General features: G+C 32.8%; 1 long non-coding RNA gene and 1 other non-coding gene across 2 annotated transcripts; both read left to right on the top strand.

The window, feature by feature from the left end:
- The first annotated feature begins 2584 nt into the window (after window positions 1-2584).
- On the top strand, window positions 2585-2685 carry LOC128033338 (small nucleolar RNA Z161/Z228). The gene has a single exon (XR_008189528.1). It is a non-coding gene; the product is annotated as a small nucleolar RNA Z161/Z228 (small nucleolar RNA).
- Window positions 2686-6356: 3671 nt separating this feature from the next.
- On the top strand, window positions 6357-8761 carry LOC105784407 (uncharacterized). Its single transcript, XR_001130497.2, has 3 exons — window positions 6357-6531; window positions 7717-7801; window positions 8594-8761. It is a non-coding gene; the product is annotated as an uncharacterized LOC105784407 (long non-coding RNA).
- Window positions 8762-26122: the final 17361 nt, after the last annotated feature.

The raw sequence follows: 26122 nt of genomic DNA, 5'->3' as shown, positions 1-26122 counted from the left end.
AACACCAACAACAAATAATTACCTCGGTCCTCGGCTACACTAACATCATCAATTTCAAATTTCTGCTTATCTTTCTCGTCATTTTTAGCATCCCTTTTGATTTTATTTTGAAGTTTCCAACATTCTGCCTTGACGTGTCCCACCTTTTTACAATAACCACAATATTTGTCACAATTTTCGAATTTGAACCTTACTTTAGACTTGTTTCGATTTGTCTTTCCAGGTTTTTGTCTACCTCTTACAACTAGAACTGAGGCTTGTTGTTTAATTTTTTATTTGGGCCTAACTCATTATCGAGTTTATCCTTACTCAGAAGATTCCCCTTCACATCCTCAAATAAGAGACAATCTCTCTCATAAATCAAAATTCCCTAAAAGTTTTATAAGAATAGGGTAAATAGCATAACAACAACATAACTTTATCCTCGTCACTAATCTCTACTTCAAGATTCTTTAAGTCATTAAGAAGGGTAATAAACTCTTTAATATGAGTTCTAATAGACTCACATTCAGTCATTCTGAATGTGTAGAGACGTTGTTTTAATACTAATCTATTGGCCAGAGATTTCATCATATATAAGGCTTTTAGTTTCCTCTATAATACAAACATTGTTTTCTCCATTAGAAGCCCCTGTAACACATTATTCGTGAGACATAATTAAGTAGTGGATAGAACCTTTTCATCGAGCACTTCCCATTTTGGTTGATCCATATCTAGGGCTTCTTCCTTGTAACGATCTTTTTCAGACCATTCTAAACTAGTATTGCCATCATCCGAACTTACAACACAAACTGAAATTTGCAATTTTGTCGAACTTTTCAATATCGAACCTTGACGCTGCCATCTTTGTACGAGTTGTTTGTGAAAATCAAACTAGCTTTGATACCAGTTTGTAAGGGATAAACTCGATTAAACAAATAATAAAGTGAATAAAATAATAATCGAAAAGATTGAACACACAAATTTTACGTGGAAAAACTCCTCAAAAGAGAATAAAAAATCACGGGCAAAAGGAGATTTCACTATAATAAATGACAGTACAAAATTTGGAGAGAATTAAAAGAAAACCCAAAGCTCCACAAGAAAAACTCTTCGAAACAAAGAACAAAATTCTCTCAACCTAAATAATTTTTGTTGTATAAAATCTAGAGTAACCGAGACCTATTTATAGGCTGAAGTTTGTAGCACATATGACTACAACAACTCTAGATTAATTAAAGTTTAATTGGGATAAGAAAAACCAAAATAAACTTTGATCAAAATAAGAAACATTCTCTCACACCAACAAATAGAAAATACATATAAAAAAGTATTTATACTTAAATAAAACTAACATGGTTACAACTTAACAAGTGAATGCCTCTAAAATAATAGCAAAATTAACAATAAAACAAGAGTTATACAATATTCAAACGATAACAATAAAATAATAACGAAATGGTATCAAAATAATAACATAACAACAACAAAAAAGAAATATAATAACAGTAAACAACAAATTGTAGCAGACTTTTTTTTTCCAAATTTGGGTTGGCTCGAGCCGAAAAAATCTTGCCTGAGGCCTGCCCCATTTTTTTAAACAAATCTTTTTTTTTTGTTCAAACCCTCTCACTTTTTGAATGGGGCTTCAGGCTTAGACAGCTGATCTAACCCAAATCTATTTAAAATTCAAAAAATCACAAGAATAATATTTGTAACCAGTTTTTGAATTGTTAACTTTTTTTCGAATGTATTGCTGCTTTTAAACTTATTTCAAAATTAAACCTTTGTAAAAATTTATTATATTATCTTAATTTAACAACAACATTATTTCCTTTAGAAATATTGATTACAATTTGATTAAAGTTGAGACTTTAATAATAATTTAGATTTTAGGAGTTTAATCATACGATAGATATTGAAAAATTATATAAAATTATTAATTATATTTTTATTAATAAATACAATTAATAATCTCATTTACAAAGTAGAGATAACAAACTAATACATATACAAATCCTTCAAAATAAGTCAGTTAGCCCTTCATCGTACCACAAAGTGGATTTTGTATTTCTATAAACGAATTTTGCCTTTTTTTGTTGTTAAAAGTAATGTTAATATCATCAAAATATCTTTTCTTGATTAATTATTTTAGTTATAATTCTGGAATATATATATATATATTTGAATATTAAAAATGAATTAAATTAATTTTAAAAATACTAAAATTTTTATTTTCCAATTTTAAAATACGTTAATATTTAAATTTGAATTTTGAAAATAAGTAGTTACTAAAAACCCATATTTAATTTCAATATAATTTTAAAATTTAAATGTAACCGATTCATTCTCCACTTATGGGCTTGTTTCCTATAGAAAATCCATTACATTTTTTGTTCTCTTTTTGTTAAGCCCAACCCCCAAGCAACTTAACAAGTTAACCCTAGGATCAACCATCTCTATATATTTGGTAGATAGGTAAGCCAGTCACCCACAAGATCGCCGCTGCCGATTTATTGATTTCCTATTTGTTCTTTCGACACTCCATTTAGGTTACTTCTTCATTTCTGCGAAAGCGATTCAGTTTGAAAAAAAATAAGTAAAGAAATCAGATGATGAGATTGGATGAAAATTTCTCACGACGGTCGTCTGAGAGACACCTTAAAAGTCTCTGATTGATGCATCAATCCAATGTTTCTGATGGTTTCAGGTTTCCTTTCCATCCTTTTTCTTTCACGAAATTTGTGGTAACAAGAAAGAAAGTCTCATTTTTATGAGACTGGAATTTTCTCTTCTTTTTTTTTTTTTCATTTATTTGGCACGATGAGGATATTTTCAACATAAAGATTGAGATATTATTTATCTTTGAAATTCTAAAAATTTTGAAGTCCTTTTCATTCTGAGTGCCTTTCACTAAACACTATTTACAAATCTAGATTTTTCTATTTTCATTTAAATGTAAGAAAATATGAACCATAATTAGACTACAAGGTTATTGAGGAAGCAAATAAAAGTAGTAAATGTATTGATTCGTTGAAGATTATCAGTTTGAAATACTGACCGTAGACGAAATCACTTACTGAAAATTGATTACTTTCTCATGGCATTAGTTCCCAAAGTAAAAGCAAATCGTACTCTCAATTAATTATTGATTTTAATTTAAGAAAATTGTAGTTTATATAAGGTAATCATATATATATAAAGTATTTAAATAATTTGTTATGATAATTTAATTTGAAGGAAAATATTATTTTATTACTAAATTTTTGCTATGATTTTAGTGGTTGATTTGAAATTTTTGTATAACATTTGTTGATTTATTTGCAATATATATATTATTCTTAATTATGTATTTAATTTGTTGATTTATGTACCATGTTTTAGTATCCATATCCAATTGGTTTGAGAATTTTTTCCTTTTTCTTTAATTTATTTTTAAAATATTTTTTACAAGTTATTATTAATTATTTACATTTTAATGATTTTAACCATTTAAAATATTTTTAATAATGTTTTACAATTTTAATAATTATACAAATTTTAGTAGTTTTTAATTATTTTTACAATTTTTAATTCTTTTCAAATTTTATTAATTTTTGTATAATTTAATTTTTTACAATTTTTAATAATTTTTAATATTTTTAAAAATATTTTAATTTAGTTAATATTTGGTCAATGACCCCGTCATCGGTCAATGGACACATCAGCGATCATAAGAACATATGGTATGTTTTAATTGGTTTGATTTTTTTAACATTGTCAATGGTGAGGGCCTAAAAGTGTAATAAAGTTATAATTCAGTATCAAAATAGGATAAAGAAAAGATTAAGTATCAATATAAAAATTGGCAATAGTTTAAGGGCCAAATAGTAAATAAAACTAAATTATGTGAAACATATCGGATAAATGTATGATTTGAAAGAATGTTATCTTCATTTTTTAATTTGAAGGAAGGTTTAAGATAAGTTAGCAATTAATTAAATTTACTTGTAAATTTGAGTCATACATAAAAGAGAATTTTTTAAGTTGATCAGGTCAATTCATTCACCAACTTGATTATGACTACCCATTAGACTATTTCTTAAGAACACGTTTGGTTGGAAAGAATAGAATAGAGTTTAAACGGAATAGAATTGTAATTAGTAATTCAGTTGTTTAGTTGTATGGAAAAAATGTTGTAATAGCATAAGAAAAAAATTTTAATTATCAAAATAACGTTAGTAGAATTTTGTAGATAGATGATTATTGTTATTAAATTTTAATAGAATTATTATTAAATATAATTTAATAAAAATAAATAATTTAATCATATTTTAATATAATTATTATTCAATACAATACAATAAAAATAAAAATTTATATTTTAATCTATTGCGGAAGGATGTACTTTTGACATTTTGTAAGGAGAATCTATGCAGACCAGTCCCCCGATAAATGCTACCCTCTCATCCCACACACACTTAACTTTTGACGTGGGTGATTTCAACTATCAAATTTGACACAATTTCTTTTTACAAATCTACTACATTATCTCACTACATGTCTAATATGAAAGACAAAATATAATCTCATGGAATCATAGTTACCAAAATTACAAATATTGATCCAAAAACAATAATTATTCTCATTTATATATATAATATCAAATATCTATACACCATACAAACCCAACAGTTACATTTAAACATCTATACACCAAATATCCAACTAGTATTGAGCAATGTCTAACCCTATATACATGTTTGTAATGATTTCATGATCATACTAAAACTTCTCAAAGTGAATTAGTAACAGAACTAGAAAAGAAATGTCATATTCATTTTTAAACAAACACGGTCAAATCCCAAACTTCACTTGTAATCTCCTCTACAACGACATTTCCAATTACTACCCTATATCCCTCTTTTGGGATTCAAAACCATTCTTCTATTCTTAGGTTGAATTAATTATATCCAGCTTTAACAATTGCTTAATGTCGGATTCATCTCCATATCGTTTCCCCTTCCCTTCATATTTTCACATCTAACATCTCCTCACCAGATCCTTTAAATCTTTTCCCTTTCTGTTCCTTCTCATGGTTATTTTCCACCAACTCCCTAACACAATCAAAGAGAAGCTGCTTTGTTTGTTGCAAAACCCTCTTTGACATGACGATAGTCGGGAAAAAGTAGACCAGTAAGGCACTTTAAGTTGTTTGAATCCTACACAACTCGATTTTTCTAGTCTGTGTTGAAGAAGTAAATTCAATAGCCAAGCTGACAATATTGCGTCCTTTATTAGCTTAGACCAGAACAACCTTTTGTCAGAAACTTGTTGTCTTGCTGCTTTTTAACTTCAGGGGAATTAGTAATGAATTCTAATCAGAAGGGAAAGTAATTATGAAAGCTTATACCAACTTTAAATATACTAACAATTATCGAGCGGGCAACTACTTGTTGAAGTAGATACTTGTTCTTCAATGCATCTCCATTCAAACTCTGTATTTACAACAGCTTGTTTAGCTATGTGAGTTTCAACTAGAATTGTAACAGTCCGGTTTCGACCCTAATCGGAACAGTGATTTCGAGACCACAGATCTGAGCCAGAAAAATATTTAAACATTATTATCTGTGTTTATACTGTGTCAATTTATATCCATGAAATTTTTGTGTTTTAATTTTGTCATTTGAGTGCCGATTTAATAAAAAGGCTTAATCGTGTAAGATGAAAAAGTTGATAGTTAAATATGTAAGGGTCGAATTGTTGTTGTCTTTATAGCATGAGGTATTTATGATGCAATTAGATCATTTAATTTATGCATGGACACTTTTGGACATGAGTTAGAGGAAATGGAATAAAATTATAAATGTTAAAAATGGAAATGAATAATTATATGATAACTAAATAAAACAAAAACATAAATTAAAGCCATTATCATCTTTGTTGGTCGAATATATCAAAGAAAGAAAATCATCCATGGCTTTTTAGGTTTCGGCTACTATCAAGCTTAATTCAAGGTTCGTTTTTGCTCAGTTTTTGATAATTTTTACGTTTTTGAGATCGTTGCTTTGAAATCTAAAAAGCCTATGTTGTAATTTTTGAATTTGATGAATATTTTGAGTTTTTCCATGGATGAGTTTATGAGTTTTTTATGTTAGTTGATGAATTATGAAAGATATGTTTTGGATTAATATGTTTTGTATTGGAATTTTTGATGAATTTGAGTAATTAGGGCTAAATTGTAAAAATAATAAATTGAGGGACTAAAATGTGAAATAAATGAAATGTATGGACTTGTATGAGCATGGGTAACATTCGACCTAAGCATGATGTGTGCAAATTTTACATGTTTTGTGTTTTGTGCAATTTGGACTAAATTGTAAAAAGTGTTCAATGTCAGGGGCAAAATGGTAATTTTCCCATTTATGTGTTTTTGGATTAAATTGAATGAAATTATGTTTGAATGAGTTTAATTTGAATATGTTTAGATCAAGAACTAAAGAAATCAGATTTGGATCAGGGGAAAACAAAAATAATCGAATAGTCATTTATTTCCGTCCGTCGATATTCGAGGTAAGTTTATAAGCAAATAAATGCTATTAATTTTGAATATATGTGAACTTTATATGTTGAATTGAATTTTATGAATATATAAAAGTGTTGGTCGAATGTTTGTAAGCATTGGGAGCTATGTTTACGAGGTTGATTCGATCGAGTTACGATGTTCGAAAGTCTCCTACGAACCTTAGGAATAGCTAGAATACATATGTCATGATATTAGATTCCGTTATGTGTTATCGTGTAAGACCACATCTGGGACGTTGTGTAACATCCCGGTTTTGACTCTAATCGAAACAGTGGTTTCAGAACCACAAATCTGAGTCTGAAAAATATTTTAATATTATTTTTCGTGTTTATTATATATAAATTTTATGTTGTAAAAATTTCGTGAATTAATTTTGTTGTTTGTGTGTTAAATTTGACAAAAGTATCTAATTGCATAAAATGTGAAATTTGCTTATTAAAGTGTAAAGTGTTTATTTGATTGTGGCTTTTTAATATGAGGTCCTTAAAGGATAGTGGATGGTAATGGTCAAAAGTGACCTTAATTTATATGTTTTGTTTGTTTATTTTTTAAAGGTTATTTTAGTAAAAGGTTAATAAATTATTATATGTTAAAATTTAACTAAAAGAAAGTCATAGTTATTCTTGTAATTTCCGAAATTCAAAGACAAAGAAATAGAAAAGCCTAGGTACATTCGGTCACTTGGAAGCTCAGATTCAAGTAATGTTTTGTTTGTTTTTTTTGATAATTTTTACGTTTTTGAGATCGTTGCTTCGTGTTCTTCAAAACCCATGTCTTAATTTTGTGAATTGTGAATAATTTTGAAATGTGTCATTGATGAATGCTTGAGCTTTATGATGCTAGTAGTTGAAATATGAAATATAATTGTTAGATTAACATGTATTGTTTTGAATATTTGATGAAATTGAGTAATTAGGGTTAAATTGTGAAAATAAATTTTTTAAGGGACTAAAATGCTAAATAAATGAAAAATATGGACTTGTATGGACACTAAGAATATTCGGCCATTGGGAGTGTAGTTAAATTTTGTGTATTTTGTGTTTGGAGCAAAAAGGATTAAATTGTAAAAAGTGTGAAATATTAGAGGTAAAATTGTAATTTTCCCATTTATGTATTTTTAGGCTAAATTGAATAGAATGGTGTTTAAATATGCTTAATTTGAACATGTTTAGATCAAGAACCAAAGAAATCGGAATTAGATCGGGGAAAGTCGAAAGTGGTAGAATAGTCGATTCCGTCCGTTCGTTTTCGTTCGAGGTAAGTCTATAGGCAAATAAACACTATTAATTTTGATTGTATGTAAACTAAATATGCTGATTTGAATTCTATGAATTTATAATTGTGATAGCCTAATATGATTATGAATAGAAATATTATATTCTAATTTGATTCGATCAAATTAGGACGTCTGAAAGTCTTGTACGAACCAAAGGAAATTCGATAGGTGTTTTCGAGTAAGACCCTGTGTGGGGCAGTGGCATCGATTTGTAATTACGAATAAGACCCTGTGTGGGACAGTGGCATCGTTCCATGATTGCATGTAAGACTACGTGTGGGACGTTGGCATTGTACAATAAATATGATTATTCAAGCATCCTAATTAGTTCTGATTGGTTCATCGGACATTTTTTTTAGTTGTGGTGGAATGTGAAATTGAGCTAAAAGGGTTAGGTAAGTGTGAAATTCATTGTTAATGAAAATAAGGTAAGCTTAGTATTTGAAATGGTGATATAAATTATATTTGGTATATAGAGAATAATATGTATTTATATAAGCGCTCATATTCAGCCAAATGATGTATTTCTGATATAGAAAGTAAGTTGTGTGTGTTTATGTGAATATGTGTATTCTGCAAAGTGATTTTTAATTGCTAATATATTTTTGTGATACTATATGAATTCGCTACTATGCTAAATGTATATGTAATTAAGAGTTGCTTGATGCGTCTTAGCTAAATTATATTATAAATGTTATTTAAATTATTTAATTGCTTATGACTTATTAAGCTGTAAGAGCTTAATGTATGTAAGTTTGTTCTTTGTTTTATAGATTTTGAAAGTTCGTTACGAGCTCAGGGATTGTTAAGGAAGTCCGTCACACTATCGACCTCTATCTCGGTATTTTGAAAGTTCTAAATTTTGAACATATGGCATGTATAGGCTAGTACTTGTCTTGGTTGATTTTGAAATTGTAAATATAAAGCCATGCGAAAATGGCTAGAAATGATGTTTATGTTTTCTTTATGTTCGGTCATGGTATATGTTCATGTTGGAAAAATTATGCTTCATGATATATATATTTGTGGTAGGATTTACAAATGTGGATTGTTATGATTCGATTCATGTCAAATTTTGATGTATAAATGCTGCCTAATTTTGTGTCTATATGCAGTCCAATTTTGGTGTAAAAATGCTGTCCAATTTAATATATATATATATATGCTGCCCAAATTGATGTATAAATCCTGTACAATTTTAGTGTATAAATGCTGTCCAATTTTGATGTATAAATGCTACCTAATTTGGTGTCTATATGCAGTCCAATTTTGGTGTAAAAATGTTGTCCAATTTGATATATATATGCTGCCCAAATTGATGTATAAATGCTGTCCAATTTTAGTGTATAAATGCGATTCAATTTTGATGTATAAATGCTGCCTAATTTGGTGTCTATATGCAGTCCAATTTTGATGTAAAAATGCTGTCCAATTTGATATATATATATATGCTGCCCAAATTGGTGTATAAATGCTGTCCAATTTTGGTGTATAAATGTTGTCTAATTTGGTGTATATATGCTGTCCAATTTTGATGTATAAATGTTGTCCAATTTTGATGTATAAATGCTGTCCAATTTGGTGTATATATGCTGTCCAATTTTGGTGTAAAAATGTTGTCCAATTTGGTTTATATATATGCTGCCAACCTATGTTGTAATATGTAGTATAGTTAGTAAATTGAAATGAAATAAATGTGTACAAATAGATGTTTTGATATATACTTGGTTTATGATATATAATCATATATGCTTGAAAATGTTTTAAGAATTTGAATGATATCAAATTTGATTAGATAAATAATAAAGATATGGTTGAATTTTGAAACATGGTTGGTACATGTAATTTGATTAATGATGCATGTTTGATTTTAATTGGTTATGTGCTAATATATATTTATATATATATGAGATGACTTATCGAACTAGTGAATGAATGCTATTTGAATGTAATTAAAATAATAATAATATATATATGAAATGAAATTTCGTGATTGAGTTAGTCTAATTTATAAATAAATTATAAAATGAAAGACAATTCTGAGTTGGATTTTAATCGGTAATGTCTCCTAACTCTAATCTGGCGATGGACACGAGTTCGGGGGTGTTACATTTGATTAGTTTCAGAGCTACGGTTTAGTCGATTCTCGGACTAACGTAGCATGTTTGAGTCTAGCTATACATGCCATATATTTTCTACTGTGATAGTGTGATGATTCTTGACTTTGAAATGTGTTTTTATATAGTAAATTGATCCCGATCCCGATCGAGCTGTAGCGGATGATGTCGAAAGTATAGCGCCTACTCCCGTGCAAGAGACAACACCGGTTGATTCTCGACTGACTTTGAGTACCCAAGAGGGTGAGGTTAAATAAGCCTTTTACCAAATTATGAACGATTGGTTTACTCAGTATATCCGAACAAATTCGGCTGCACAACAACCTCTACCCCTGACTAATCCACCTCAGATTATTGATCCGATGAGATTACATAAACCCCCTGTAGATAAAAATAGAAAATACGGGGCTACAGAGTTTAAAGCCACAGTCGATGATGATGCTGAGCGGGCTGAATTTTGGCTCGACAATACTATCCGTATGTTTGATGAATTATCCTGTACACCTGATGAGTGTATAAAATGTGTTGTATCATTGCTACGAGATGCTGCATATCACTGGTGGAGTACACTGGTTTCGGTTGTTTCGAAAGAGCGAGTTACTTGGGAATTCTTTCAAACCAAGTTTCGTAGGAAATATATCAACCAGAGATTTATCGACCAGAAACGTAAAGAATTCCTCGAGTTGAAACAGGGTCATATGACCGTCACAGAAAATGAGCGGCAGTTCGTGAGACTTAGCCGTTATGCTTGAGAGTGTGTTTCGACTGAAGCAATTATGTGTAAAAGATTCGAAGATGGGCTAAACGAAGATATTAAACTGCTTGTGGGCATACTTGAAATAAAAGAATTCGTAGTACTTGTTGAACGAGCCTGCAAAGCCGAAGAGCTCAGGAAAGAGAAAAAAATTGATTTCGAAGCTAGAGATTTTCGCAAGAGATCATCGAGTAAGACCTTTCAGTTAGCATCGAAGAAATTTGGGGATGATTCTAGTCGATCTAAGGCTACTGCGGGCTTCTCCAGACGTGATCGAGACCGACCTCCAATGAGTTCACGAGCTACTTCTATTTCTAGTGTTGACAATGTTCAGCCAAATAGGCCTGAGTGCAGGCAGTGTGGTAAACGACTTCCCGGAGACTGTAAACCACGTTACCGGTCTTGTTTCAAATGTGGATTGATGGATCATTTCATCCGCAAGTGTCCGATGTTAGCCGAGCAGAATACAATACAGAGTGCGAGATAGAATAGTACGCCAGGGCGAGGTAGACCACCCAGACATACGAGTAATGTGAGTGGCAGTCAGCGAGGGACTACAGATACAGTAGTCAGATCTGAGGCACTTGCACCTGCCAGAGCCTATGCTATACGCGCACGAGAGGAGGCTTCATCTCCAGATGTTATTATTGGTACATTTACTCTTTATGATACTAGTGTAATTGCATTGATTGATCCCGGGTCGACTCATTCATATGTATGCAAAACTTTAGTATTCAATAAGACTCTGCCTATTGAGTCTACTGAGTTTGTGATTAGAGTATCGAACCCTTTTGGCCGTTGTGTTCTAGTTGACAAAGTTTGTAAAAATTGTCCGTTGATGATTCGAGATTCATGTTTTTCGGCTGATTTGATGCTATTACCATTCGACGAGTTTGATATAATTCTGGGTATGGATTGGTTAACCGTGCACGATGCTGTTGTAAACTGTAAACGAAAGACTATTGATTTGCGGTGTTAGAATGATGAGGTTATTCGAATTGAATCTAACGATCTGAATGGATTACCGATAGTGATATCCTCAATGTTAGCTCAGAAGTATGTGAGAAATTGTTGCGAAGCTTACTTTGTATATGTACTTGATAGTAAAGTAACCGAAAAGAAGATTGAATTTGTACCAGTTGTGTGTGATTATCCAGATGTGTTTCCTGAAGAATTACCGGGTTTGCCACCGATTCGAGAGGTAGAATTTGGGATTGAGTTAGTACCGGGGACGACTTCGATTTCGATAGCTCCGTACAGAATGGCACCGACCAAATTAAAAGAATTGAAAGCTCAGTTGCGAGAGTTGACAGATAAGGGTTTTGCGCGAAGTTCTGTTTGTGAAAAAGAAAGATGGAACTATGAGAATGTGCATCGACTATCGACAACTCAATAAGATGACCATAAAGAATAAATACCTGTTGCCATGGATTGACGACTTGTTTGATCAGTTGAAATGGGCTTCAGTGTTTTCGATGATATATTTGAGATCCAGCTACTATCAGTTGTGAGTTAAAGACTCTGATGTACCAAAAACTGCTTTTTGAACGAGGTACGGACACTATGAGTTTCTGGTTATGCCTTTCGGACTTACTAATGCACCTGTCATTTTTATGGATTTGATGAACCGGATCTTCAGACAGTATTTGGATCGGTTTGCAGTTGTATTAATAGATGATATTTTGATTTACTCTCGTGATGAAACCGAACATGCAGAACATTTGCGACTTGTGTTAGAGACTTTGCGAGATAAACAATTGAATGCAAAGTTTAGTAAATGTGAGTTTTGGTTACGTGAAGTTAGCTTCCTAGGGCATGTGGTGTCAGCATCAGGTATTCGGGGAAACCTCCGAAAAACATTTCAGAAGTTCAAAATTTTCTAGGACTTGCTTGTTATTATAGACGGTTCGTGAAAGGGTTGTCTAGGATTGCAACCCCGATAACGAAGGTATTACAGAAAGATGTTAAGTTCGAGTGGTCAAAAAAGTGCCAAAAATTTTTGATCAGTTGAAAACCTTATTGACCGAAGCTCCAGTGCTAGTCCAACCAGAATTGGGTAAGGAGTTCATTATTTATAGTGATGCATCTTTAAGTGGTTTGGGTTGTGTTTTGATGCAGGAAGGCAAAGTTATAGCCTATGCCTCGAGACAGCTAAAACCGTACGAAAAGAACTATCTGACGCACGATTTGGAATTGGCAACTATTGTGTTTGCATTGAAAATATGGTGTCACTATCTGTTCGGTGAAAAATGTCATGTTTATTCCGATCACAAAAGCCTAAAGTATTTGATGACTCAGAGAGAACTGAATTTGAGACAGCGCCGATGGTTAAAATTGTTAAAAGATTACGAGCTTGTTATTGACTATCATCCGGGAAGGGATAATGTTGTTGCTGATACTTTAAGCTGAAAATCATTGTTTGCTTTACGTGCAATGAATGCGCATATGGCTATGTCAGGTAATGGTATGATAATAGCCGAGTTAAAAGCAAAACCGTTATTTATTCAGCAAATTTGCGAAGCTCAGAAAGTTGATAATGATTTGATAGCAAAGAAGGCTCAATGTGATTCGATTGTCGATTTAGAATTTCGAATTGATGCTGAAGGATATCTGAGATTCAGAAATCAAATGTGTGTTCTGAGAAATTCAGAGTTAATACAAATGATTTTGAATGAAGCTCATAACAGTCGATTATCTGTTCATCCGGGTAGTACGAAAATGTATAATGATTTGAAACAGCTTTACTGGTGGCCTAGTATGAAACGAGACATCTCTGACTTTGTTTCGAAATGTTTAATTTGTCAGCAAGTTAAAGCCAAACATCAAGTGCCGTCTGGGTTACTTCAGCCGATTATGATACCCGAGTGGAAATGGGACAGGATTACGATGGATTTTGTATCGGGTTTGCCTTTGTCACCGAGTAAGAAAAATGCAATCTAGGTTATTGTGGATAGATTGACTAAATCGGCTCATTTTATTCCGATTCGCTCAGATTACTTGCTTGATAAACTTGTTGAATTGTATATTTCTCATATTGTAAGATTGCACGAAGTGCCTATCTTTATTGTTTCGGATAAAGATCCGAGGTTCACATCTCGATTTTGGAAGAAAATACAAGATGCATTAGGTACGAAATTACATTTCAGCACTGCTTTCCATCAACAGATAGATGGACAATCCAAACGAATTATTCAGATACTCGAAGATATGTTGAGATGTTGTATCCTCGAGTTTGAAGGTACCTGGGAACGATACTTACCTCTGATTGAATTTGCATATAATAATAGCTTCCAATCTAGTATCAAAATGGCACCTTACGAGGCTTTGTACGGTCGTAAATGTCGTACACCATTGTATTGGACCGAGCTCAGTAAAAATAAGATACACGGGGTCGATTTGATTAAAGAGACTGAACAGAAAGTGAAATTCATTCAGGATAGTTTGAAATCAGCATCGGATCGTCAGAAATCATATGCGGACTTGAAAAGAAAGGATATAGAATTTCAGATCGGGGACAAAGTGTTTTTGAAAGTCTCATCGTGGAAGAAAAATACTCAGATTTGGTCGCAAAGGTAAATTAAGTCTGAGATTCATTAGACCGTAAGAGATTATAGAGCGTATCGGGCCAGTTGCTTATAAATTATTGTTTCCATCTGAGTTACAAAAGATTCACAATGTATTCCATGTTTCGATGCTTCGTAAGTATAGATCTGATCTTTCGTATGTGATTATTCCGACCGAGATTGAATTTAACTCTGATATGTCATATGAAGAAGAACCGATTAGCATTCTGGCTCGTGAGATCAAAGAATTACGAAATAAGAAAATTCTGTTAGTCAAAGTACTGTGCATAAACACGGAGTTGAAGAAGCAACTTGGGAGTCAGAAGATATAATGAAAGAGCGTTATCCAAACCTATTCACCGGTAAGATTTTCAGGGATGAAAATTCCTAAGGGGGGAGAGTTGTAACATCCCGATTTTGACTCTAATTGGAATAGTGGTTTTGGGACCACAAATCTGAGTTTGAAAAATATTTTAATATTATTTTTCGTGTTTATTATATATAAATTTGATGTTTTGAAAATTTCGTGAATTAATTTTGTTGTTTATGTGTTAAATTTGACAAAAGTATCTAATTGCATAAAATGTGAAATTTGCTTATTAAAGTGTAAAGTGTTTATTTGATTGTGGCTTTTTAATATGAGGTCCTTAAAGGATAGTGGATGGTAATGGTCAAAAGTGACCTTAATTTATATGTTTTGTTTGTTTATTTTTTAAAGGTTATTTTAGTAAAAGGTTAATAAATTATTATATGTTAAAATTTAACTAAAAGAAAGTCATAGTTATTCTTGTAATTTCCGAAATTCAAAGACAAAGAAATAGAAAAGCCTAGGTACATTCGGTCACTTGGAAGCTCAGATTCAAGTAATGTTTTGTTTGTTTTTTTTGATAATTTTTACGTTTTTGAGATCGTTGCTTCGTGTTCTTCGAAACCCATGTCTTAATTTTGTGAATTGTGGATAATTATGAAATGTGTCATTGATGAATGCTTGAGCTTGATGATGCTAGTAGGTGAAATATGAAATATAATTGTTAGATTAACATGTATTGTTTTGAATATTTGATGAAATTGAGTAATTAGGGTTAAATTGTGAAAATAATTTTTTCAAGGGACTAAAATGTTAAATAAATGAAAAATATGGACTTGTATGGACACTAAGAATATTCAGCCATTAGGAGTGTAGTTAAAATTTGAGTATTTTGTGTTTTGAGCAAAAAGGATTAAATTGTAAAAAGTGTGAAATATTAGGGGCAAAATTGTAATTTTCCCATTTATGTATTTTTAGGCTAAATTGAATATAATAGTGTTTAAATAAGCTTAATTTGAATATGTTTAGATCAAGAACCAAAGAAAGCGGAATTAGATCGGGGAAAGTCGAAAGTGGTAGAATAGTTGATTCCGTCTGTTCGTTTTCGTCCGAGGTAAGTCTATAGGCAAATAAACACTATTAATTTTGATTGTATGTAAACTAAATATGCTGATTTGGATTCTATGAATTTATAATTGTGATAGCCTAATATGATTATGCATAGAAATATTATATTCTAATTTGATTCGATCAAATTAGGACGTCTGAAAGTCCTGTATGAACCAAAGGAAATTCGATAGGTGTTTCTGAGTAAGACCCTGTGTGGGACAGTGGCATCGGTACATGATTACATGTAAGACCACGTGTGGGACGTTGGCATTGTACGATAAATATGATTATTCGAGCATCCTAGTTAGTTCCGATTGGTTCATCGGACATTTTTTTTAGTTGTGGTGGAATGTGCAATTGAGCGAAAAGGGTTAGGTAAGTGTGAAATTCATTGTTAATGAAAATAAGGTAAGCTTAGTATTTGAAATGGTGATATAAATTATATTTGGTATATAGAGAATAATATGTATTTATATAAACACTCATATTCGGCCAAATGATGTATTTTTTATATAGAAAGTGAGAGTTATGTGTGTTTATGCGAATATGTGTATTCGGCCAAGTGATGTTTAATTGCTAATATATTTTTGTGATACTATATGAATTCGCTACTATGCTAAATGTATATGTAATTAAGAGTTGCTTGATGCGTCTTAGCTAAATTATATTATAAATGTCATTTAAATTATTTAATTGCTTATGACTTATTAAGCTGTAAAAGCTTAATGTATGTATGTTTGTTCTTTGTTTTATAGATTTTGAAAGTTGGTTACAAGCTCAGGGATCGTTAAGGAAGTCCGTCACACTATTGACCTCTATCTCGGTATTTTGAAAGTTCTAAATTTTGAACATATGGCATGTATAGGCTAGTACTTGTCTTGGTTGATTTTGAAATTGTAAATATAAAGCCATGCGAAAATGGCTAGAAATGATGTTTATGTTTTCTTTATGTTCGGTCATGGTATATGTTCATGTTGGAAAAATTATGCTTCATGATATATATATATATATATATATATATTTGTGGTAGGATTTACAAATGTGGATTGTTATGATTCGGTTCATGTCAAATTTTGGTGTAAAAATGCTGTATAATTTGATATATATATATATATATATATATATATATATATATACGCTGCCCAAATTGATGTATAAATGATGTCCAATTTTAGTGTATAAATGCTGTCCAATTTTGATGTATAAATGCTGCCTAATTTGGTGTCTATATGCAGTCCAATTTTGGTGTAAAAATATTGTCTAATTTGATATATATATATATGCTGCCCAAATTGATGTATAAATGCTGTCCAATTTTAGTGTATAAATGGGGTTCAATTTTGATGTATAAATGCTTCCTAATTTGGTGTCTATATGCAGTCCAATTTTGGTGTAAAAATGCTGTCCAATTTGATATATATATGCTGCCCAAATTGGTGTATAAATGCTGTCCAATTTTGGTGTATAAATGTTGTCTAATTTGGTGTATATATGCTGTCCAATTTTGATGTATAAATGCTGTCCAATTTGGTGTATATATGCTGTCCAATTTTGGTGTAAAAACGTTGTCCAATTTGGTTTATATATATGCTGCCCAACCTATGTTGTAATATGTAGTATAGTTAGTAAATTGAAATGAAATAAATGTGTACAAATAGATGTTTTGATATATACTTGGTTTATGATATATAATCATATATGCTTGAAATGTTTTAAGAATTTGAATGATATCAAATTTGATTAGGTAAATAATAAAGATATGGTTGAATTTTGAAACATGGTTGGTACATGTAATTTGATTAATGATGCATGTTTGATTTTAATTGGTTATGTGCTAATATATATTTATATATATATGAGATGACTTATCGAGTGAGTGAATGAATGCTATTTGAATGTAATTAAAATAATAATAATAATAATAATATATGGAATGAAATTTCGTGACTGAGTTAGTCTAATTTATGAATAAATTATAAAATGAAAGACAGTTCTGCGTTGGGTTTTAATCGGTAATGTCTCCTAACTCTAATCTGGCGATGGACACGGGTTTGGGGGTGTTACACGTCGTTATCGACTTGTGATTTACATGTAAGACCCTGTCTGGGACAGTGACATCGTTATGTGATTACATGTAAGACTACATCTGGGACGTTGGCATTGTATGATATGTTCGATTATCCAAGTATCCTTTTTAATTTCGAATGGTTCAACAGGCAATGATAAGTTAAGATCGAGTGTAAAAATTTAGATTAGAAAGGCTCAGGTATGTAGTCATTCGAGTAATGAAAATATGGTAAGTTGAATGTCCGAATTGATGATATAATGTCATAAATTAATGTGAATTATGTGTATGTATATGTGAATGTATATATTCAGCCAAATGACGTATTTTTTGTTGTTGTTGAAGTAAAGGTTAAATATACTAATATTCCATTATGCATTCGACCTAAGTAAAATTTATGCAAATTATATATGTTTTGATATATGAAATTACAAATTGGAAATATATATAATTATGATGGCTTATTAATGTTTATTTAGATTAAATTATGTATATGATTAAATGTCTCATTTGCTTATGACTTACTAAGTTGTGGAAGCTTACTGTGTGTATTTGTTCTTTGTTTTTTTTTTTAGATTTTGGAAGTTGGTTACAAGCTCCGGGATCGTCAGAGAAGTCTATCACACTATCGACTCCTTTCGGTATATTGTTAAGTTTGAATTCGAACTTATGGCATGTATAGACTAGTTATTATACTTAATTTTGGGGTATGTAAATATGAGTCATGCAAAAATGACTTATTCATTTTGGTTAAGCTTGGTTTTTATGCTTTTGATCTAATGGATATATATATGATGCTTAAGCTTATGCAAATTTTGGTTATAATATATAAGTGTGATGTGTTTGGCATATTTGTTAATAGTTGTATAAATTAGTTATATTTAAGCCTATTTCAAAAGTAATATGTGTATTATAGGTGTTATACCCATTTTGCCAGCCCAGTTAACAAATGAGATAAATAAATCCAAAATAAAAGTCCAAATAGCAGCCCAGTCAGAAACTCAATTGACCTAGCCCAAACCCAATACCCAATAACAAACCCTAGCCCACAAAAACAACAAAATAAAACACAAAAACCTTAAGTAAAAATCAGCAATCGCCGCCCCAACTCCAGTCGCAGCACGATTCGGAGCCAGCCTCCGCGCGCGCCGACTTCCCCGCACGTTCCGCCATGTTCGCCTACAAAAGGACTAGGAGAGTCTAACAACAACACAAACAGTGTAAAAAATAAAAAAAATAGGAAATTTTGGGCTATAAAAAGACCCGAATCTATGTATATTGAAAAACATGAATGAATCAAAAGAGATCGGAAAAAAATCATTTCAAATATCGATCTTTCTCAAAGGTAGCTTTTTTACTTTTTTCGGTTTACTTATCTACTTATTTATTTTTATTTTATTTTATTTATTTTATTTTTGTTTGTTTCAAAGAAATCGAAAGTAAAAAAGGGTAAAAATCGTACCTTTATTGCAAGAGAGGTGCCGATTCCGATGAAAATCGGTGTTGTTTAAGGCCGGGAGTTGAACAAAAAAAAATATTTTTTAAAATTTTCTAGCCACCGCGGACGGCAGCGTCGTCGCCGGCAACCGGCGGCCACCACGGTGGCCAGCGGCCAGAGCCATGGCTGGATCTTGGGAAGAGGGAGAGAGTTTGAGAGAAAATTTTTGGGTTTTTTTAAAAAAATGAATGAGAAGTGGGATTTTAATTTTATTTTATTTTTGTATTTATAGTTTACCCAAAACAGCGCCGTTTTGGGCCAAAGGGTAAGCTCATAAAATGACGTCGTTTTATTAATAGCCCGTCCGACTCGACTCGCTCCATGGGGATCCGCACGTCTTCCTTAAATGGGTTATTTACAACCTTGGCCCTTCCGCGTTTATTCGTTTTTTAAATTTACTCCCTCCTTATTTTTTTAAATTTTTTAAATTTGGCCCCAGAATTTCGTTTGGTTTTTGATCAGATCCCTCCGTGAAACGGTGCTCATGGGTGATGGGAATAATTTTCTTTTCAGTCCCCGTACTTTTGCTCGTGATTTATTTTAATCCCCCAATCGACCCTATCATTTATTTTTTTTTCTAAATTGGCCCCTAAGTATTATTTAAATTGCAATTTAATCCAAGGCATTTTTTATTTATCTATTATTTTATTTATTTACCTATACTTATTTTCATTTATTATTTATTTATTATTATTCCTTCAATCTTTGCATTTAAAATAAATTTTAAAACATTTTTTATATACTCATGGTGCGGTTTTATATTTTTCCCTCATGTCATCTTGTTTATTTATTGATTTAAATATTATTAATACGTTTATTATTGCATTATTTTATTTGTTTATATTATTTAATATATATATTTAAAGCTTTGAAATATTCGCTGTTATTATTATCATTCTTATCTTCATTATTACTATTATTATTAATATTATTAATATTAATATTATTACTATTGTTATTATATTTTTATAACAATTTGTCTGACCTTTTGCATGCATAATTTTATTCTATTTATATCACTGTCATATATTACTATTTTATCTTATAATGTATTATTTTATTTCTTTTAAAATCCAGTATAATGCATATATTTTGATGCTTTTTATTTTGTAGTATATGTTTTTTAAAATTCATTTTATATATATTTTATGTTTTAAAGATTTATATGAAAGTAATTTTTATATAATATTGTTTTATATGTACATGTACAATTTATATTAAAATACTTTTATTCTTTAGATATATTATTGATTTGTTTAAACTACTGAAATTGTTTTATACATAAGTTTTCAAAATATTCGGCGTACAAGATTCTTGAGGAGATTGTGCCCTAACTTACTGGGCTTCAGTTTTTTTCGTTGAATTTAAATAGCTAAGTATCCCTTTTTTTTAATAAAATCGTAAACATTTCAAGATTAAAACTTACCCTCGGGAATTCAAAGGGTTTTGTCCTAACTCACAGGATACGGCATTTTGTTATTGCGAGACATGTTTTTTTAAAACCAAAGCAAATTAGTGCGTGGTCGTCAAAATTTCAAAGAATCGTACCTTAACTTACGAGGTTTTGAATTCTTCATAGAAATAAGATGACCAAACTTTTTAGTTTTCAAATTAATAAATCTCAATAAAGATTTTAAAAGGATAATCGTTTTTTTAAATCTTTTTCATTCGACCTTAAGACATTAAATAATTAATTCGGTACCAATTTTGGGCGTTACGAGGGTGCTAATCCTTCCTCGTACGTAACTGACTCCCGAACCTATTTTTCTAAAACTTGTAGACCAAAACCTTTTTAGGTGACCCAATCACACCTAAATAAAAGATTGGTGGCGACTCTCAATTTTCGTTTCTAAATCTAAACAAATTTTTGCCAAAAAAAACGATTTCGACAGTTTGGCGACTCCACTGGAAAATTTTCAAAGAGTCAGGCCATAAATTGATTAATTTTTGTCTTATGGTCGAAAAATTAAAATTTGTTTTAAAATTCATAATTTCTCATTTGCACTCAATTTCATTTCCATTATAGTATGGTTTCTTGGTTTAAGTTTGTGATTTTGCATTTTGCATTACATAAGTTGGTCAAATTTACCGCTTTAAGTGGGAGTGGTAAGCTAGTCCTTCGTGATGTTTTCACCTCCGTGCAGGATAGTGGACCGCTTTCGGAATACATCCGTACCTATGTCTTCGTGAGATTTTCATCTCTGTGCAGCCATAGGGAAATGTATTCCCCTAAACTGAACTCGGTCCATATGAGCCTATAATGGGTGAGGATCGAGGAATCTACTAGTTCGGGTACCTTTGCTCTAGAAGTTAAAACCTCATATAGTGAAACTTAGGAACTTGCCTTAGGTAGAACTATACCAAACCCTAGTAGATTCCTGAATAGGTACTTTATTATTTCCTGTTTATGTTTATACATGATACTAACTTTTGTGTGTTTTGCTTTGATTGCATGGCATTTTGACTGCACAGCATTTCATCATAAAAGGCGTTGGTTCATATTCGGTTACTAGATAGAGAGCTTATCATGGAAAATGAATTTTTTGATAAAGTAGAGGATAATGCGGCTCTCCAAACTTGGTCTGGGGCAACACAGTGGGAAAAATGTGATCGTTTAGCCGAAGGATATGTATCAGAGTTATGGGACTTCACTCGATTAGTGTAACCCAGAATAGTCTACAAGAATTAAAGGAAATCTGGGCTCAGTGGAATGATGAGGTCAAGCAGCTTTTTTATTCTAGCTATAGAGATTTGCCTTATCTACTTGACATAAAGGTGGACAAACACTTGTTTCGTGCCCTCGCCCAGTTTTGGAATCCTGCTTACAGTTGTTTCACTTTCGGGGGAGGTGATCTGGTATCTACGGTGGAGGAGTACATGGCTTTAATTCGTTGCTCGAAGATTCAAGTAGATAAAGTTTACTCGAGAGCTGTCAATGTCCCAAACCTTTTAAAGAAATTGGTGAATATCACCGGGATGAGCGAGCAATGGGTTGTAGCACGGATCAAGCAGAAGGGGGATAGCAAATGTATTCCTTGGAAGAATTTGAGGGATTTAATTATAGCACACCCAGATGTGAAGAGGAAAGTTGATGTCTTTGCCTTGAGTGTTTATGACCTAGTTATATTTCCCAAAGCCCTGGGGCACGTTGATGAAGCAGTCACCGATCTTTTTGACCGACTTGGTAAGAAGGTTACACCAGTCCCAGTAATTTTCACAGAAACCTTCAGATCGCTGAACGAATGCCGGAGAACAGGTTAGGGTAGATTCATCGGATGTGCGCAGCTTCTTTTAGCATGGTTCCATAGTCACTTCTGAAAAGTGGATAAGGTTTCTTATCGGGTTTTCTCCGAGAATTATTCACCTTTGAAGGAGATAGTGGCTATACCGAGACGGGATGATACCTCAAAAGAAAAATGGATAAAAAATTTTCGGAATCTTCGAGAAGAGGATATCGAATGGAGAGCTCCTTCGATGCTTCCAGATAAGATCTTATATAGATGTGGTAATTTTGATTGGGTCCCCCTACTTGGGATTTGGAGAACTGTTGGCTATGCACCGTTGCCAGTGCTAAGACAGTACAGGTCAAGGCAGTTCATACCTGCAACTCAAGGACTAGCTCAGTGTGAATTTTTATATAAAGGCGATGGTTAAAACAAGAAGATTCGAGAGATGTCCAATACTTGGAATCAGACTCGACGGATGAAGATATTGGCAGTGGGTCCGATAGCGACCCCTGAATATATTGAGTGGTGGGGTAGAAGGATTAATGATAACATCTCTTGTCCAAGTCAGGGAGACAGTCAGCCGACACAAAAACATCCGCAAGATGACCCCCTCCGAGTTAGAGATTATAAAGTAGGATTTTAAAAGAAAGAATACAGAGTTAGAAAAGAAGATAGAACAAATAGAAGAAGAGAAGATGAATTTGAGACTAGACATGGATGTTCAGAAGCTAGAAATTGAGAAATTAAGAAAAGGGAAGAATAAGGCTGAGGGAGATTTGGATAGTTTGAAAACATACTATAAGAGGTTGCGTTGTTCGATGAAAGCTACCGGGCTGGGAAAAACTTCAAAGCAGTGGTATCAAGAAATTCAAGAGGAAAAGGTAAAGGCTGATAGATGGTAAAGAAAGTTCCAGGAGGCCCAAATACGAAACGAGACCCTAGAGAAGAGTTTGTTAGAAAGCCGAAATGAAAGGGGTGAGCTAAAAGCTAGAATGGTTGAACTGGAGAGAATTCTGTATCAGTATCGAAGTCGTAATTCTGTAATGGAGCTAAAAGCGAGCTTAGACAAGATTGAGAAAATGAAAAGAAGGGTAGAGGAATTAAAAATGACATTACAAAGTTGTGAAGTACGGATTGGATTCCTTGAAGCCAATGAAGAGCGTCAAAAAGAACAGCTCCTTTGTTGTCAGAACCAAGTCAGAAGCAGAGATCACATTATAGGAGAGGCTGTAACTCAGATTCAAGAGGTAGCAGATTACTTACAGACTTTGGCAGTACAAGTTGATATATAGAGTGTAAAGTACGAGCTGGAATCAGACCGGGGGCAGGAGTTAGCTTCGCTGCTTAGGAAAATTAAGGCCTTAAGTGTTAGGGCTAAGCCATATATGTAATTTGTTTTATGTAAAGAATTTTTTGTTTTCTGGTAAAGTTTTCTAAATAGAATTGAATTTAAATTGATGCCTTTTTGCATTCACTTCATGCATTTGCATTACATTACATCATATGCATTAAAATCCACCAAAATGTCCTAATTAGTTAAAATCGTTTCAGTTTATCTAGCAACCGGCAAAAAACCTACCAACCAAACATCGTTACGGTACCCGAGCTAAGACAAAAGACATGGAACAAAGATTAGAAACACTCGAACAACTGCAAAAGGAGATGCAAGACCAGCTACAAGCACAAATACAAGAGCGGTTGGATAGGATCCAACAAGAAATGACGGACAAAATACTAGAATTTCAAAAAAGCATGATGACCGAGTTGGCCCAATTATTCACTGGGGGAAAAGATAAAGGGAAAGGCCCTATGACCAACCCCAGTGAGGATAAGGATGAGCCACTATATCCTCCAGGTTTTACTCCACCTAAGGTACAAGTCCAAGCTAAGATGTACCCGCAGCGACCATCCGTCACAATTAGGCCTCAGGCCGGTGCTTCGATGCCAGTGAACTTTCAAACTGGATCAGGTTCAAATCCAGGAAATAACCCAGCTAATCCAGTGATCCCCGATTTAAAATTCAAAGCTAAGGTGGAATTGCCAAAACAGCTAGAGGTCAGGTGTAGATGGCTGGAGGAAAAATTCAAAGCGATGAAAAGTGTTGATAGTCATCAGGGAATTAATGCTAAAGATCTGAGCTTGGTTCCAGACTTAGTTCTTCCGTAAAAATTTAAAATGTCAGAATTTGAAAAGTACAATGGGACCAGTTGCCCTGAAACTCACATCACTATGTTTTGCAGACGAATGGCTGGATATGTCAACAATGACCAGCTACTAATACACTGCTTCTAGGACAGCTTGGTGGGGGCAGGGTCCAAGTGGTACAACCAATTGAGCTGTACCAAGATTAGTTCGGGGAGGGACCTAGCACAAGCATTTATGAAGCAGTATAGTCATGTCACAGATATGCACAGTGATTAGTTCGGGGAGGGACCTAGTGAGAGTTTTAGGCAATATGCACAGAGATGGAAGGAGGCTGCCATCCAAGTTCAGCCACCGCTCCTAGAAAAGAAAACCACGATGTTCTTTATTAACACGTTAAAAGCCCCATTCATCACACACATGCTGAGGAGTGCCACAAAGAGTTTTGCAGATATAGTCATGAATGGCGAGATGATTGAGAACGCCATAAGATGTGGAAATATAGATGCCGGAGAAAGTAATAAAAGGTCAGCCTCGAGGAAAAAAACGAGGTGAATAACACAAGTACATACAACAAAGGTTACTCGAAGTCGATTACGGTGAATCAACCAGGAAAGGAGATTGCTAATCAGTAAGGCTCATCAAAGCAAGAATTGGGTACAAGATAAAATAATGAGAGGCTCCAGTTTACGCCAATTCCAATGTCGTATAAGGAGTTATATCAAAGTTTTTTCGATGCACAGGTCGTTTCCCCTTATGATTTAAAGCCCTTGCAGCCTCCGTACCCTAAATGGTATGATGCAAACGCACAGTGTGATTATCATGCGGGAATTACAGGGCATTCTATAGAAAATTTCACCGTTTTTAAGAAACTGGTTAAAAGGTTTATCAATATGGGTATTGTCAAATTTGACGATTCATCCAGTACAGAGAATCCGCTACCCAATCATGTTACTAATGGAATAAACATGATAAGTGAGGCTATGGGGAAAAGAATCAAGGCAGATGTTGTAAAAATAAAAACTCCTCTGAGAAGGGTCTGGAAGGAGATGATCAAAAGGGGATTAATTGTTTCAGATTTAGGGGAAAGATGTGAAGAGATGAGAAATTACTGTGAGTTTCACCACGAAGAGGGGCACAAAATCCAGGAGTACAAGGAGTTTAAAGTCTTAGTTCAATGCATGATGAATGACAATGAAGTGGAATTCTATGAAGAAATCAAAGATGAGGGAAGCATATGTGCGGCCGAGCCTACAATGAAGGCTTCAAATGTGAATCATCTTGTGGTTATCATTTCAAAACCAAAGAATAATGACGCTGCGGTACTAGTAGCACCGAAAATTACAATTTAGAAACTCGCAGCCTTTTCTTACAAGGACAGCAAGAACGTCCCGTTGAACTATGAGTGCAATGTAACCATTCCGGGAAGGGAGACTTCAGCCGGTGCTTTAAAAAAATCAGGGTCTAGGTTCTCATACACATAGTAAGAGATGCTACGATGTAATAAGTCCCCAAGTAG

This window comes from Gossypium raimondii, chromosome 1, assembly GCF_025698545.1.
Source record: "Gossypium raimondii isolate GPD5lz chromosome 1, ASM2569854v1, whole genome shotgun sequence".
In the NCBI taxonomy this organism is placed as follows: domain Eukaryota; kingdom Viridiplantae; phylum Streptophyta; class Magnoliopsida; order Malvales; family Malvaceae; genus Gossypium; species Gossypium raimondii.
The sequence above is the reverse complement of the archived record's forward strand: the minus strand, read 5'-3'. Positions and strand labels throughout refer to the sequence as shown.